The sequence below is a fragment of the Aulostomus chinensis genome, chromosome 1 (assembly GCF_037954235.1).
Source record: "Aulostomus chinensis isolate RoL2024-O1b breed Wild chromosome 1, RoL_Achi_v1.0, whole genome shotgun sequence".
NCBI lineage: Eukaryota > Metazoa > Chordata > Actinopteri > Syngnathiformes > Aulostomidae > Aulostomus > Aulostomus chinensis.
In genome coordinates this window covers 42,414,084-42,430,227 of record NC_141320.1, presented here as the reverse complement: position 1 = coordinate 42,430,227, position 16,144 = coordinate 42,414,084, and the positions used below count along the sequence as shown (strand labels likewise).

Here is a 16,144-nt window from a genome sequence, read left to right as displayed (position 1 = left end):
TCATGTTCAGATGTATCAATGCGAAAAATTCTGCGATTCTTGCGTTGTTTCACCCGAACTCTAGAGCTGCCGTAGAAGTTGGCGGAAAGCCGATTCTTGCGTTAACTGCACTTTGGTCAGTTGGCGACACCCTGTGGCGGTGTTTGGTAACTGGCATTTTTTGATAACCGCACATACATTGGGTCCAAAAAGCCTTCCAGCGGGAGATGGCGGACCATTCCGGGGTGAGTCAGTCGACCCTCGGCCGGGCCAGGCCCTGGGTGGGGGACCTGATCGTTGAACAGACCAATATTAATCTGCAGCAAGAGCCGGATTCTCTAATGACTGCACTCATGTTGCCAGAAAAATGCTGTCCCATGAGGAACACGCTTACGTTCATCGTAAGGGTTTCCACTCCAATGTGCAGATCATCGATGCGCAGAGGCTGGAGGGATGGACATCGATCCCGGCCGGGCAGCCGTTCTCGCATGCCAGAATTTCATTTCCACAGTGTGAAAGGGTAAGAAGCTACCACACGATTCCTGAAGCCAGATTAATTTATTTTGTCCACTAAACGTTCCAGAACATTTATCAGGCGGTCGAGCTGCTCATGATCCCCGTTATTCCCCTAATAATGTCCTCGTGCGACTGCAGGACTGCCTGTGTGAGGACCCTCCCTCTGGATCCCTGTGGGCCGGAGGATGTGCCGCTGGGTCCAGGTGGGCGGGAGGACCGTCTACCGCTTGTTGGCCTGGTGCTGGTGCTGGGGCCGGGGGACGGGCTGCCCGAATGCCGCTGGTCCTGGCGGATGACTCTGAGCCCGTGGACGGGCTGGCGCGGGAGCCGGCAGGGGTGCTGCACGTTGGCGGCATGGCTGACGGATCAGTTTCTATTAAACTTATTGGTTTATTTAATGTCTGATTTTGTGTATTTGTTGCCTTTACATTTGTGGCAAAGCAGGTGGAAATGTTGCTAAGAAAAGGAGTTGCCACTTCTCCTCCAGGCTGTTGGAGTCAGCGTGGGTGGTGGTGACAATCCCCCCACAGAGGTGCTGCCCATGACTGCCGCCACCTGCTCAAACTCCGTCAGGTGCCCCTCTCCCTGACCCCCACCTGTCTGGCCGGCGCTCCTCCGGAGGGCAGCTGTACGCCGCTTGACCTCCACCTTGAGGTCCTGTTAGTGCCATTTTCCACATTGTTATTTAAATTTAGATTGAAGCCAACTGATTATTGTAGTTCTTCATTTAGTGATGCACAGTGTTGAACTTCAGCCAATAACAGGTCCCACCACTTTGTTTTCATCTCCGTGGGGGTGTGTTGCTCTGAACCCACCTCGTTCACCCTCTCACTTCTTATCCACTCTCAACCTTCATTGTTCATCCTGACACCACTGGACAGGCTGACCAACACAATCTGCTGTCTCTCCTCCACCTCTCCTACCAGCACCTCCAGCTCCACGCAGTGACCCTCTTTTTCTTTGACATTATTTTGTGAGTGCCGACAGCGGAGACCCTATTTAAATGAATTTGCGTATTTCTAAGTGGGCGTAACGGGGGCGGGCCAGGTTGCTCCAACATCTGCGCTCAATTCCACACTGATTGGGATGTATCAAGGAAACGTGCATGGATTCCGGCGTCCGCACATATTGATACATCCGGATCTTTTGGTGCGTAAGCAACTTTGCATTCTTGCGACCGCAAGTTTTTAGTATGAGATCCACGCAAGTATTGATACATGAGGCCCCTGCTCTCTTCCCCCCAACTGGTCGAAGCAGATGTCTGTTCCCACTGATCCTGGATCTGCTCAAAGTTCCCACCTTTTTAAAAGGAAGGTTTTACTCGCAGCTGCACAGTGGTGGAGTGGATAGCAAGTTTGCATGTTCTCCCCATTCTCTCTGGGTGCTCCGGCTTCTTCCCACCATTCAAAGACATACAATTGGGACAAGGCTGACTGATACTCTAAACCACAGGTGTCAAACTGATCCAGTAAAAGGCCGTGTGGCTGCAGGTTTTCATTCCAGCCAAGCAAAAAATCTACTTAAATCAATCAAGCTGTGTCCACATGGCTCATTGGTTGGACCAGGTGTTGCTTTTGCTTGGTTGGAATGAAAACCTGCAGCCACACGGCCCTTTACTGGATCAGTTTGACACCCCTGCTCTAAACTGACCATAGGTGTCTATCTGCCTGTCTTCTTTTCCTTAAAAAAAATCTACTGTGCTTCAGTGAAGATAAATTGTTGAATATCAATCCTCTACTAATGTTCATGGGAGTGCAGTTGTTGTGGCCGAGTGGTTAAGGCGATGGACTAGAAATCCATTGGGGTCTCCCCGCGCAGGTTCGAGTCCTGCCAACAACGTTAAACTGCTGTTCCAGAAGAGACAACATCTTATTGTGACATTAGGATTGAGTCTGCCAGCGCTTGGTGACTGTACAGGAGGTCTGTGGACCGCTGGGCCACCACAAGCCCATTTCCTCAACTCTACATTTAGTCCAGAGGTCCCCCAAGTCTGGACCAGTGAGGAGAAATGTGATAGTGGAGAAGTCCTTTTGTTCTTCAACTGGTCCACCTTGATGGTGAGTCTCCTTTTATCAAGGGTCACTGAATGCTTGTGTTATTTATGGAATTGTTAACACTTTAGAAAGCCTTCATTCAGAGCTGTGAAGAACCTTGAACCTGATATCCCAGACATCAAAGTGGGCCACTAACTGGCCAGATGAAGCTATGCTAGGCTGCTGTATTCTGAAGAGCTAAAGTAGCAGCTTCTGAGAGGGATGCTAACCTGGATGTGTTCATCTCCTACTTTAATATCAGCGGCCCAACTTGGAGCTCTGACAGCCTCCAGCTTGTTGTTCCTGTTTCTGCTTCAGTCAACAGGGAACTCCAACCTGCAGTAGAATCTTCAACAACAATGGAATAGAAAAGTGAGGAAGAAAAACTAGAATAAACTTACAAAGCTGAGAAATGTTCATGAAGAAGAAAGGCACACGTTATGATTGAGGCCAGAAACTAAAACTCCACACCAAATGTACTTTGACTCGTAGGATAATGAACTTGAATGTGTTGAAACAGCAGATCAATGAATCCACTACCACACAACAAGATGATGACCCCCTACCACAAGATGGCGTCACAGATCCTGACGCTCTGTGCAGGAAACACCGAGCAAAACATTACAACAAAGCTCCTGTTGTTCCCTCCAGGAAAAACTGTGGCTCTGATGAGAAGAAGGATCCCAGCGTCCTCTGAGGATCCATGGCCACACCATTGGGTAGAAGGACGATGGGGTCGGCACCAGGAGGAACCCTGGTGTCTCCGATGCAGGGAAGATGGAGCAGTGAAGAGGCCACATTGTGGCGTCCTAAAGAGGACATTTGGTGGAGCCTGAGACAGCAAACATCACGCCCCTTCATCAGAAGAACCACAGCACCAGAAGAAAGAATCCTGGCAGTGACGACAGGGAGGATCAGGGTGACCTCCTCACCACCACCTTTGAACCTTCAAATGAACTTTAAAAAGCTTTAGAGTGGAGAAGGATTTTAAAACATTTTATTTTTTTTCCTTTCATTCTCATTTGTGTGATTGTCTGATTTATTAGAAATAAACACTGTCTGCTGGGTTTACATTGACTGTGATTCTCTTTTTGCATGCAAGTTGAAAGTTATGCCAATAAAAACCACAAGTATTTGAAGACCAAAGGAAGGACCCCCAAAGTCAGGACCCTGAGATCAAAGTGAACGCTCTGATCTCAGAGGTCTGGGATATTTCCCATCCCATGGCCCTTCAGATAAGAGCCCTGTGTCACTGTCTCAAAGTTTTCAACCGTATTTGTTTGTTAAATTAAAACCAGACGACCACTGTGGTCCTTTTTACACGGTAAGTAAAGCACAGATGCCCTGGTGGACCTGTTGGCACCCTGGACTTTGAATCCAGTGACCTGAGTCCAAGTCTCCGTTCCAGCAGGTTTCCTGCAGCCTTCAGCAGAGCTGCCATGTTTCTCTGTAGAGAACTAAGTGATCCTCTCAGCAGGTTGAGGGCACCACCAACAAGTGAGGGATGAACCTCTGACTTCCTTCTTGTCAAACAGGAAACTCCTAATACCTCATTTGAGTAAAGTACCTCATATTCCTGACATCCAAGTAGTAGTGAAGTGGAGGAAGAAGGGAGGAGATCTCCAACAGGATCCTTCTTTCCTCTGTCCTCCTTGATCTCATGGATCACCACAGTCAAGGGGAGACCCAAGCTCCCGGATGGATCTGGCACTCAGGAACTGCTGAGTTTTCCAGTGGACTTTGTTCCATCCATGGTTCAGGAACAGGACTCCTCCTGGTTAACCTGGTATCTTTCCACCCAACTGTGGGTTCTTGGAGAGTTTTTCATGTCATGTCAAGAAATCAGGCTGGTGGGTTTTTCAATGAGAGAAATTCTGGTAACTTAATTAAGTGGCATGTTTGTTGAAGCAGTAATTAACTGATAAATTAAGGAAGGCCTGGCCAGTCTTTGCTCCCAGGTCATACGATGGAGTTAGAAAGTCCTGAATCAATCTGGAGTTCCATGATTTCCTTGTGGTTCTTGTTCCTTTTGTCCATGTAGTCTGGAACAAGAGCAAGATGAACCTCCAAATAGCAACAGGTTGATTGCAGGTGATGTCAAGTGGTATTTAGAGGAACCTCCTCCTTGTGTGTGGTTCCATGGTGGAATGGTGAGCACTCTGAACTCTGGATCAGTGATCCCAGTTCTAGTCTCAGAAGGACCTTCCTGTCTGGAATGTGTCCCATGTAACAAACTGATCAAGAGATGCAATGTGGTTCAAATGTTCTGGTTCATTTCTTGTCCTTTAGAAAAATGAAAATTATTTCTTCCTGCCATGAACTCAGACTGTGTGTTTAATGTTAACAATAAATGCAACAACTAAGGAGCCAGTAGCTCCTGTGGAAAAAATTCTACTTTGTCAGTGAATTAATTCAGTCTGCATCTAAGTGTATGTCAGGATGGCCGAGCGGTCTAAGGCGCTGCGTTCAGGTCGCAGTCTCTCCTGGAGGCGTGGGTTCAAATCCCACTTCTGACAAAGGACATTTTCTCCACATCCCTATGCATCCACAATGGTACATTCCAAACCCAGTTGAAGCTGCTCTCCACTGATGGGAGTGAGTGGTTGAACTGGCAGCAGAGGAGGCAAAAGAGCTTCCCTGTGACATCCCAACATTGCCTGGTTTCCTCCAACATGGAGCAGCCACCAAACTCTAACTTCAATGTTGGATCAAAGTCTACTGAAGAAATGTGTTTGGTTCAAAAACCCATTTGTGTTCATCCTTCAATTCACTCATTAACAAAAATGCAGTCTAATACCAGTAAATTTGTGCAGAAGAAAACGTTATTTGTGCTGCTTAGTTAGTAGTTTAGTTAGTATTTTTTAATGTGTTTTCTTTCAAGTCACATTTTGTCCATTAACTTCATAATCAGAGTCGCCATCTCATCACATGACTAAAGTCTGTGTTCTGTATTGGTGGTAAAATATCCTTCCATGCCCCTCACTAGTTTGCACACAGAAAAGCATATTTTACTGGTTTCAGATCTCTTAGCTTGTTCTCTCTCTTAAAGCAGCTGAGGCAGCTTTCATTGTGTGATTTATTCTAAAATATAAATATGGAACAGAACCATTGGAATCAGATGTCAGGACATTTGGAGGAATGTCAATCTCCTGTTGAAATGTTGCACTGTGCAGCTGAGGCTCTCTCGCAGTGGCACCAGGAGCCACAATGGCAGAACCTGGACCCTCCTGGAGGAGAACCACAGGTGAGGGCCTTCTTGGCTCCAGATTGATGGAAATCAAGTGTCTGAGGCTGTTAGCAGCCATGAAGTTGATCTGGTTGGCACTGGTATTTGTTCTTGCTGCAGCTCAGGAGTGATTCAGGAGAAGAGTTTCAGAACAGCCAAGGTTGGGGACTGGAATTTTAGAATTTCACCTGGAACCAGACAACCTTGGAAGGTAAAAGCTCCAATCATAGCCACTCAGATGCAGCAGCAGAAGAAGCTGTCATCTACCCTGACAGTCAGAGCATCAAGTCAAGGAAACATCACCATCTTGGAGTTCCAAACCTTCACCTGTCAGATTCAGCTACTTCTTATTGTGGGACTTTAAACTTGAACACAATGGAATTTGGACAAGGAGTTTTCCTTCCAGTCCAAACATCATCGTCCAGCCTCCAACCAGAGGTCCATCAGTTATCATGGAGCCACAGGTGGAGTCTGGATTCTTTTCTGGAATGAGACGGCAATGAGAGTCCTGCCAAGTGACATCACTGACATGAATGGATGACTTCAGTCACGTGACTGGATGACTTCAGTCACGTGACTGGATGACTTCAATCACATGACTGGATGACAGAGTAGATACCAATGTAGAGGTTGGGGAAATAGTCTCTGAGAATCCAGCTTGAACCCACAGCCTCCTTGTTTTCCAAAAACCCAAACAGCGACCATCAGTCTCCCTCCAATCCTGTTCTTGGGTAAACAACAAAAACAGAGTAAAAGTCTCTGGCAACATCTTTGTTTCCTGTAGGGTTTCTTCATGTATGTGTGGTGTACCTGCTTTCCCAGAGGACTGCCATCTTTGTTCTGTGGGCTGACATGTTTTAGTGTCAGCACAGGTCATAGCGCTGAGACTGAACTCTCATTCTCCTCCAAGTAGTATTTCCACCTCACACTCCTGCAGATATTCAAGTGAACAGGGAACACAAATTTATGCACAACTTCTCCTGTGTATTCATCCACAGTCACTAAACAACAACCAAACCAAACAAAAGAGGGTTTGCTAGCATGGCGATCAGCTGTAGTTCACCATCTTATCCAGGTCACATGACTCAGGAGTAGCGTGGCCATCTGGCAACCAAAGGGTGGCTGGTTTGATCCTCACTTTCTCCAGTGACCATGTCAAAGTGTCCTTGAGTAAGATACTGAACCCCTAAATACTTCTGATGAGTAGGTTGGCTCCTTGCATGGCAGCCTTCAGCATCAGTGTGTGAGTGTGTGAATGAGAGGACATTGTTCAGCTCTTTGAGTGCTGCTGAGGTAGAAAGGCTCTGTACAAACTGAGTCCTTTTACCATTTCTTTCCTGCCTCTAGCAGCGCTGTTGTCACTTCCTGTGACTGTGGAGGGAAGGGGTCCCCCTTCAGAATCAGTTTTATATCATGATGTTACTTGCTCTTCAACATGCCTTTAGCAGACCAACTCAGAGAGCAGCACAGTGAGGTAGTGTGGCTGAGCGGTCTAAGGGGCTGGATTAAGGCTCCAGTCTCTGAGGAGGCGTGGGTTCAAATCCCACCACTGCCATCATGTCCCAAGTCACTGGAGAGGTGTGGCAGGTCTCTCACAGCCTTTCCTTTCTCTTCCACTGGTATCTTCAAACCTGTGACCAAAAGAAGAACCCTCTTCTGAGTCCACAGACCTGAGCATCGCTGCTCTGACTACCACGTTACCGCCTGGTTATCAGGGTGAAGTCATGGTGAGGTAGTCAGTTGTTCCTTTGTTTTATGACAGAGGCCTCATTGTGAATTAAATAATTTTAATTCTTTACTTGAAGTTTCACGCTGTTTCAATTGAAAAAGGCGAGTTCCTGGAGAAGATCTTCCAGGGGTCCAGGTTAAAGCGGTGCCCCAGCTGGCACCAGGCGCTGACCCAGGTCCTGCATGAGAGATACTGTCAGTTCTGTTCTGCCCTGCTCACAACCACAGGCTGGTGTTGAGGCCTGCAGCAACCAGGGCCCCAGTCACCAAGAGTATAAAGGCTGGTCATTGTGGCAGTGGGAGGAGTCAAAATGAAGACAGACCAATGTGAGCAGGACGTTCCTGGAGAAGTCAGAAGAACTTGACCATGTTTCCTACAGTACCCAGGAGGCCTGGTAGTTGTTGAAGGAAGCTCCAAAAGCAAAGAGCAGACAGCAGGACATCAAAAGAAAAGATCCAGACACTAAAACTACAAGTAGAAACAAGAAATACTAAAAGCTTTGGAAAGATACTACAAGCCTGGATATACATTATTATATACACTACTATTCTCATTGACTCCTAAAGAGGGACAGGAAACATTAGAATGTGGATCAGATCAGCTGATTTCAGTGTTGAGTCCATCCCTCCATCCACTTTCTGTTCTTATCCTTTAAGGGTCACGGGGGGGGGGGGGGCGATCCCAGGTGACATTGTTCAAGAGGCAGGGTTCACCCTGGACAGGTCACCAGTCCATCAGGAGAAATGAGGTGGTCGGTATCATGCAACCTAAACTAAAACATTAGTCAGATCAAATTCAGATTAAAGCAAGAGTCTCCAGATCAAAGTCAGAATTCCTGATGATGTCATCAGGGCTTTGACAGTAGCTAGAATTCTGTCTTTGATCTCAGGAGGACATGAAAGAAAGACAATTGAGAAAAGCAGAAGAGAGCATGGCAGCATGATGGTGCAGTGGTGAGCACTGTGGCCTCACAGCAAGAAGGTTCTGGGTTTGAGTCCAGGCTCGGGTGGGGAATCTTTCTGTGTAGAGCCTGCATGTTCTCCCCTTGAATGCGTGGGTTCTCTCTGGTACTCCGGCTCCTTCCCACTGTCCAAAGACATGTAATTGGGGACGAGGCTGATTGGACACTCTAAATTGACCGTAGGTATGAATGGTTGTTCGTCTCTGTGTGCTGACCCTGTGATGGACTGGCGACCTGTCCAGGCTCCGGCCCGTAGATGCTAGGATAGGCTCCAGCCCCCCTCGACCATCAATGTAGGTCTTTTGTTAATTGCATGCCACATGAAATTATTATTGGTCAGTTTTCTAGCGACTGTCTCACAGTGGCAAGACAAGAACACTTCTACTTTTGATGTTGACAGTTTGTTCAACACTAAACTTCATCTAGTACCATGTTGTCAAACACTGGAACCTCCACAGCACCTGAACAGGGACTTGAACCCTGGACCCTCACATTAAAAGTCTGATGCTCTACCGTCTGAGCTACTCAGGCTCTTTCTACAGCATTGAGACAGGAACAGAAACACCTGTGAAGGTCAAACTGATGCTTTCTTGACTTGTTCAGTCCTCCATGTTGAAGTCCACCATGCTTTTGATTGGCTCTGATTCTCTGTGGCAAAATCCAACAAGAGGCTCCAAAAATGTCCTGAATGTCACAAGAATGCACAGGACAAGATGTTAGTTTCCTTCATGTCTGCAGTTCCTCCACTGGAAAGTAAAGTCAATGCTGCTCCTCTGCTGAAACCTGGGATCGGACCAGGGACCTTTAGATCTTCAGTCTAAGGCTCTCCCAACTGAGCTGGTTCAGTTCTGAGTGAGGGCCCTGCTTCTCTCATTTATAATCTCTTCCACTCTCACTGGACCTTAGAGAGGATTGGAGCTTCTGAAGTCCTGACACATTGAACAGTTCTCCAGGACCATTTTTGATGGATGTCTGGATCACACCAGGCTTTTTTGTTTGTCTTCTTGCACCACCGTGCCGCCCCTACTAGTCGTCTTCATATCAGTGTTCTCAGTATTGCACGAACATTCACATCAGTATTGTGCTAATATTTTATTTCCTGGCTCTTCAATCCTCCTATTATGAAGTTGATTGCTTCAGCGACCAGGAGACGTTATCATTGGCAGCTAGTTTACTATTATTGCTGCTGCTGTTGTTGGTTGTGTGTCTGTCTTCCATCCCCCTGTCCCTCTGTCTTTCTCTCTGCTTGTCTTTCACCCTCATCTTGTTCCCATCTTTTTGTCATTCTCTCCCTCCTTTCTCTCTGTCTTTTGTCTTTCCTTCTCTATATTTGTCTTCTGCTGTCTGTCCTGTCCTGCTCTCTTTCAACAACCAACCAGTCAAAAAAATATGATAAAAGAACTCTTGGTTTGATTTGGCTTGAGACATGAAGAAGATAGGATTGTTTTCCTCTTAATTTTAGAAGCTTTTCCAGATTCATGAAAAGATCATCAATCAGTGCCGTATTTCAGACAGACTTCTTGTCCGTGAGGACGAGGAATCCAGCACAGATCCACAGAACTCCAACTGCCATCTTTGATGGTTCCTTTACAGTCTGTAGGGTGGAGAGATCCTCCTGAGTCTGGCTTGGAATGTTTGTCTGTGGATGTGTTGGCCCTGTGATGGACTGGTGACCTGTCCAGGGTGAACACGGCCTGTCGCCCAAAAGCTGCTGGGATAGGCTCCACCCCTCCATGACCCTGAACAGGATAAGCAGAAGACAATGGACAGAAGTCCTGACACATTGAACAGTTCTCCAGGACCATTTTTGATGAAGGTCTGGATCACACCAGCCTTTTTTGTTTGTCTTCTTCCAGTGTCCTCAACATTGTGTGAGCCAATAATTCCACATCTGTACCAGACACACCTCTGGTTGGTGGGTTTATGGATCTTTCTGTTCTAACAGTGTCTTTTATCTTGCTTTTATGTTTTCTATCTTTTCTTTGTATCTGCATTCTGTGGTGCACAGTGGCTCTGGAAGAGCACTCTAACTATTGTCACTGTACCCCCCCCCCCCGTACAACGAAAATAAAAGATTCTGATTCCGATTCTGACACACACACACACACACACACACACACACACACACACACACACACACACACACACACACGCGTGTATCAACATGATGTTCCGAATGTTTCACTGTCTGTGGTTGTCCAGCTCTCCTTGCCTCTTCACTGTCATTGTCAGAACTCGGAGCAGTCTTCCTCTCCAGGTGATGTCTCTGAGTGATGATGATTGCTGTCTGTTCAACCAGCTTCATTTGTTGATATCTGAGAAGGACTGAAGACAGCAAAGTGTGCTAATTGGCCAACAACCCCTCACAGGTCAAAGGTCACTGCTCTGAGGCGGACCAGTTTACTGTAACAGTGGTGGCACCATCCACTGCTGGCGCTCTCTTCAGTGCTTCTTGTTTCTGCCCTTTGTGTGTGAGCTCCTAGAGCAGCTGGTCCGGCTCCTCCCCTTTTCTTTTCTATTCCACAAATTTATTTTTTTGATTTTCTATTTTTGTAATTCATCATCGATCTCGGCTCACGGTCGCTACACTCTTGACCTCCTGTGAGCCTTGAAGAGAGAGAAGCCACCTTTGTGTCGGAGAAGAGCAGCTTAGTCCAGGCAGCCAGCAGCCTGAGACCAGAGGGTAGCCAATCAACGCGCTTCCCTTCTTCATCGAGCGAATCTCAGCGGGAGCCACGGTCGACGAGGTGGAGGCTTTGGAGGCCGTCCTCCCACCAGTTCGTTGGAGAGGCGTCGTACATCGATGGGAGAATCCAGCTGAGAACGTAAGCCGGTTACGTTGGTTTTCACCGATTCAGGCCTGGACTCCTGTCTCGCTGCCAAACTCCGCCTGACTCCGTAGAGCTGGTCAGCTTCCACTCAGTCCTCTTCATTTGGTTGGAGGTCACCATCGTTCATCCTACACACCTTTCCACCTGCCTCTTAGCCGTCTACTTGAAGCTCAGATAAATCAAGGCTAATTCATACCTGCTACTCAATATGGGCCTTAATTGCTCTGCTGGAATTATCACTCTGTCTTAAGGGTTTTCTTAATTGTATTAAATCCTCTTTAATTTCCAAGAAGTCTTCCAACTCATTCATTCATGCAAGCCACTGATCCACAAGACCTCATTGATGAGCTTCAACCTGAGACTGATTGTTTCTCGTTGGACGAGACACCCATTCAATGAGACTCATTGTCAGTCCATTGAAATCTACTGGTGTTCCTGGTGAGTTGATTTAACAACATGAGCTGACAGAATCTACGTTCAGGTAGGAACCACCACATCCAGGGGTCTGGACCTTTGAGCAGGCAGAGCCATCAAAGTAGCAGACTAAGCTAGCAGACATTAGCATTGAGAAGAAACTGATACCTGAGCCTACTTTTGGGTCTGGTCAGGTGATGACACAATAAAATGACATCATTGTCAGACTGACGCCTGCTCAACACTGACCAAACGCCGCCCTATTGCATTGTGGGAAATTTCTGCTTGGCTCGCGTCCATCAAAACACACAAAGAAATTTCTCCGGAATCAGGATTGACAGTGGATACAATTGATTCCACACTGGTTTTTCATTCTGAGTCGGGTGCAGGTGTGGAACTTCAGACACAGTCTGTGTTTGTGTTGTTCATTCAGAGATTTTTCTTACAATTCCCAATCACAGCTGCAGAAAGTGAGAGGACAAGCAGGGATGTTCAAGATGAACGCCCAACGTGGGGCTTGAACCCACGACCCTGAGATTAAGAGTCTCATGCTCTACCGACTGAGCTAGTCAGGCTACATCTGAGTAGCTTCAATAGCCTGAAGTGATCAGAGTGAGAGACGCTACAAGCTCTCCATCAGACTCACAGTCACATGAGCCATCACATGATTGATGGATGACCACAAACACCTTCATCTTTGACAAAGAAGTCAAATAAAAGATGAACCACAGATGACACACCAGTGGTAAAAACACTAAAGTGCTGTCAAGGAGAAACAGGATACGAGCAAACACACACACAAGTTCATGAGAGAGAACTCTCCCAGAGGGAACCACTCAAAGGAGAACCTAGAGATCATCAGGCTGGATGACCTCATCAATATGAGACAGGTGGATCAGTAGACTTTGATCCAACATTGAAGTTACAGTTTGGTGGCTGCTCCATGTTGGAGGAAACCAGGCGATGTTGGACCGTCACAGGGAAGCTCCTTTGCCTCCTCTGCTGCCAGTTCAACCACTCACTCCCATCAGTGGAGAGCAGCTTCAACTGGGTTTGGAATGTACCATTGTGGATGCATAGGAATCTGGAGAAAATGTCCTTTGTCAGAAGTGGGACTTGAACCCACGCCTCCAGGAGAGACTGCAACCTGAACGCAGCGCCTAAGACCGCTCAGCCATCCTGACAGAAACTTAGATGCAGACTGAATTAATTCACTGACAAAGTAGAATTTTTTTCCACAGGAGCTACTGGCTCCTTAGTTGTTGCATTTATTGTTAACATTAAACACACAGTCTGAGTTCATGGCAGTAAAAAATTAATTTCATTTTTCTAAAGGACAAGAAATGAACCAGAACATTAGAACCACATTGCATCTCTTGATCAGTTTGTTACATGGGACACATTCCAGATAGGAAGGTCCCACCAAGACTTGAACTGGGATCACTGGATCCAGAGTGCTCACCATTCCACAAAGGAGACCGTGACCTGAACGCAGCTCCTTAGACCGCTCGGCCATCCTGACAGACACTGAAAGATACAGACTTCAATATCAAATAAATTAATTCATTGACAAAGTAGAATTTTTTCCACAGGAGCTACTGGCTCCTTAGTTGTTACATTTATTGTTAACATTAAACACACAGTCTAAGTTCATGGCAGGAAGAAATGAACCAGAACATTAGAACCACATTGCATCTCTTGATCAGTTTGTTACATGGGACACATTGCAGACAGGAAGGTCCTTCTGAGACTTGAACTGGGATCACTGGACCCAGAGTCCAGAGTGCTCACCATTCCAGACTTTGATCCAACATTGAAGTTAGATTTTGGTGGCTGCTCCATGTTGGAGGAAACCAGGCAATGTTCGGACGTCACAGGGAAGCTCCTTTGCCTCCTCTGCTGCCAGTTCAACCACTCACTCCCATCAGTGGAGAGCAGCTTCAACTGGGTTTGGAATGTACCATTGTGGATGCATAGGAATCTGGAGAAAATGTCCTTTGTCAGAAGTGGGATTTGAACCCACGCCTCCAGGAGAGACTGCGACCTGAACGGAGCGCCTTAGACCGCTCGGCCATCCTGACAGACACTGACAGTTCCAGACTGAATTAATTCACTGACAAAGTAGAATTTTTTTCCACAGGAGCTACTGGCTCCTTAGTTGTTGCATTTATTGTTAACATTAAACACACAGTCTGTGTTCATGGCAGTAAGAAATGAACCAGAACATTAGAGCCACATTGCATCTCTTGATCAGTTTGTTACATGGGACACATTCCAGACAGGAAGGTCCCACCAAGACTTGAACTCTGATCACTGGATCCAGAGTTCTCACCCTTCCACCATGGAACCAAACACGAAGAGGAGGATCCTCTAAATACCACTTGACATCACCTGCAATCAACCTGTTGCTATTTGGAGGTTCATCTTGCTCTTGTTCCAGACTACATTGGCAAAAGGAACAAGAACCACAAGGAAATCATGGAACTCCAGATTGATTCAGGACTTTCTAACTCCATCGTATGACCTGGGAGCAAAGACTGGCCAGGCCTTCCTTAATTTATCAGTTAATTACTGCTTCAACAAACATGCCACTTAATTAAGTTACCAGAATTTCTCTCATTGAAAAACCCACCAGCCTGATTTCTTGACATGACATGAAAAACTCTCCAAGAACCCACAGTTGGGTGGAAAGATACCAGGTTAACCAGGAGGAGTCCTGCTCCTGAACCATGGATGGAACAAAGTCCACTGGAAAACTCAGCAGTTCCTGAGTGCCAGATCCATCCGGGAGCTTGGGTCTCCCCTTGACTGTGGTGATCCATGAGATCAAGGAGGACAGAGGAAAGAAGGATCCTGTTGGAGATCTCCTCCCTTCTTCCTCCACTTCACGACTACTTGGATGTCAGGAATATGAGGTACTTTACTCAAATGAGGTATTAGGAGTTTCCTGTTTGACAAGAAGGAAGTCAGAGGTTCATACCTCACTTGTTGGTGGTGCCCTCAACCTGCTGAGAGGATCACTTAGTTCTCTACAGAGAAACATGGCAGCTCTGCTGAAGGCTGCAGGAAACCTGCTGGAACGGAGACTTGGACTCAGGTCACTGGATTCAAAGTCCAGGGTGCCAACAGGTCCACCAGGGCATCTGTGCTTTACTTACCGTGTAAAAAGGACCACAGTGGTCGTCTGGTTTTAATTTAACAAACAAATACGGTTGAAAACTTTGACACAGTGACACAGGGCTCTTATTTGAAGGGCCATGGGATGGGAAATATCCCAGACCTCTGAGATAAGAGCTCTTACTTTGATCTCAGGGTCCTGACTTTGGGGGTTCTTCCTTTGGTCTTCAAATACTTGTGTTTTTATTGGCAGAACTTTCAACTTGCATGCAAAAAGAGAATCACAGTCGATGGAAACCCAGCAAACAGTGTTTATTTCTAATAAATCAGACAATCACACAAATGAGAATGAAAGGAAAAAACAATAAAAGGTTTTAAAAACCTTCTCCACTCTAAAGCTTTTTAAAGTTCATTTGAAGGTTCAAAGGTGGAGGTGAGGAGGTCACCCTGATCCTCCCTGTCGTCACTGCCAGGATTCTTTCTTCTGGTGCTGTGGTTCTTCTGATGAAGGGGGCGTGATGTTTGCTGTCTCAGGCTCCACCAAATGTCCTCTTTAGGACGCCACAATGTGGCCTCTTCACTGCTCCATCTTCCCTGCATCGGAGACACCAGGGTTCCTCCTGGTGCCGACCCCATCATCCTTCTACCCAAAGGTGCGGCCATGGATCCTCAGAGGAGGCTGGGATCCTTCTTCTCATCAGAGCCACAGTTTTTCCTGGAGGGAACAACAGGAGCTTTGTTGTTATGTTTTGCTCTGTGTTTCCTGCTCAGAGCGTCAGGATCTGTGACGCCATCTTGTGGTAGGGGGTCATCATCTTGTTGTGTGGTAGTGGATTCATTGATCTGCTGTTTCAACACATTCAAGTTCATTATCCTACAAGTCAAAGTACATTTGGTGTGGAGTTTTAGTTTCTGGCCTCAATCATAACGTGTGCCTTTCTTCTTCATGAACATTTCTCAGCTTTGTAAGTTTATTCTAGTTTTTCTTCCTCACTTTTCTATTCCATTGTTGTTGAAGATTCTACTGCAGGTTGGAGTTCCCTGTTGACTGAAGCAGAAACAGGAACAACAAGCTGGAGGCGGTCAGAGCTCCAAGTTGGGCCGCTGATATTAAAGTAGGAGATGAACACATCCAGGTTAGCATCCCTCTCAGAAGCTGCTACTTTAGCTCTTCAGAATAAAGCAGCCTAGCATAGCTTCATCTGGCCAGTTAGTGGCCCACTTTGATGTCTGGGATATCAGGTTCAAGGTTCTTCACAGCTCTGAATGAAGGCTTTCTAAAGTGTTAACCAGTACTCCAGTTGTAAAAAACAATCAGGGGGATGGTAGATTTTGATG

General features: G+C 46.6%; 3 non-coding genes across 3 annotated transcripts; 2 read left to right on the top strand and 1 right to left on the bottom strand.

The window, feature by feature from the left end:
- The first annotated feature begins 2,252 nt into the window (after nt 1-2,252).
- trnas-aga (transfer RNA serine (anticodon AGA)) lies at nt 2,253-2,334 on the top strand. The gene has a single exon. It is a non-coding gene; the product is annotated as a tRNA-Ser (tRNA).
- Nucleotides 2,335-4,961: 2,627 nt separating this feature from the next.
- On the top strand, nt 4,962-5,044 carry trnal-cag (transfer RNA leucine (anticodon CAG)). Its single transcript has one exon. It is a non-coding gene; the product is annotated as a tRNA-Leu (tRNA).
- Nucleotides 5,045-12,191: 7,147 nt separating this feature from the next.
- trnak-cuu (transfer RNA lysine (anticodon CUU)) lies at nt 12,192-12,264 on the bottom strand. The gene has a single exon. It is a non-coding gene; the product is annotated as a tRNA-Lys (tRNA).
- Between the last annotated feature and the right edge of the window lie 3,880 nt (nt 12,265-16,144).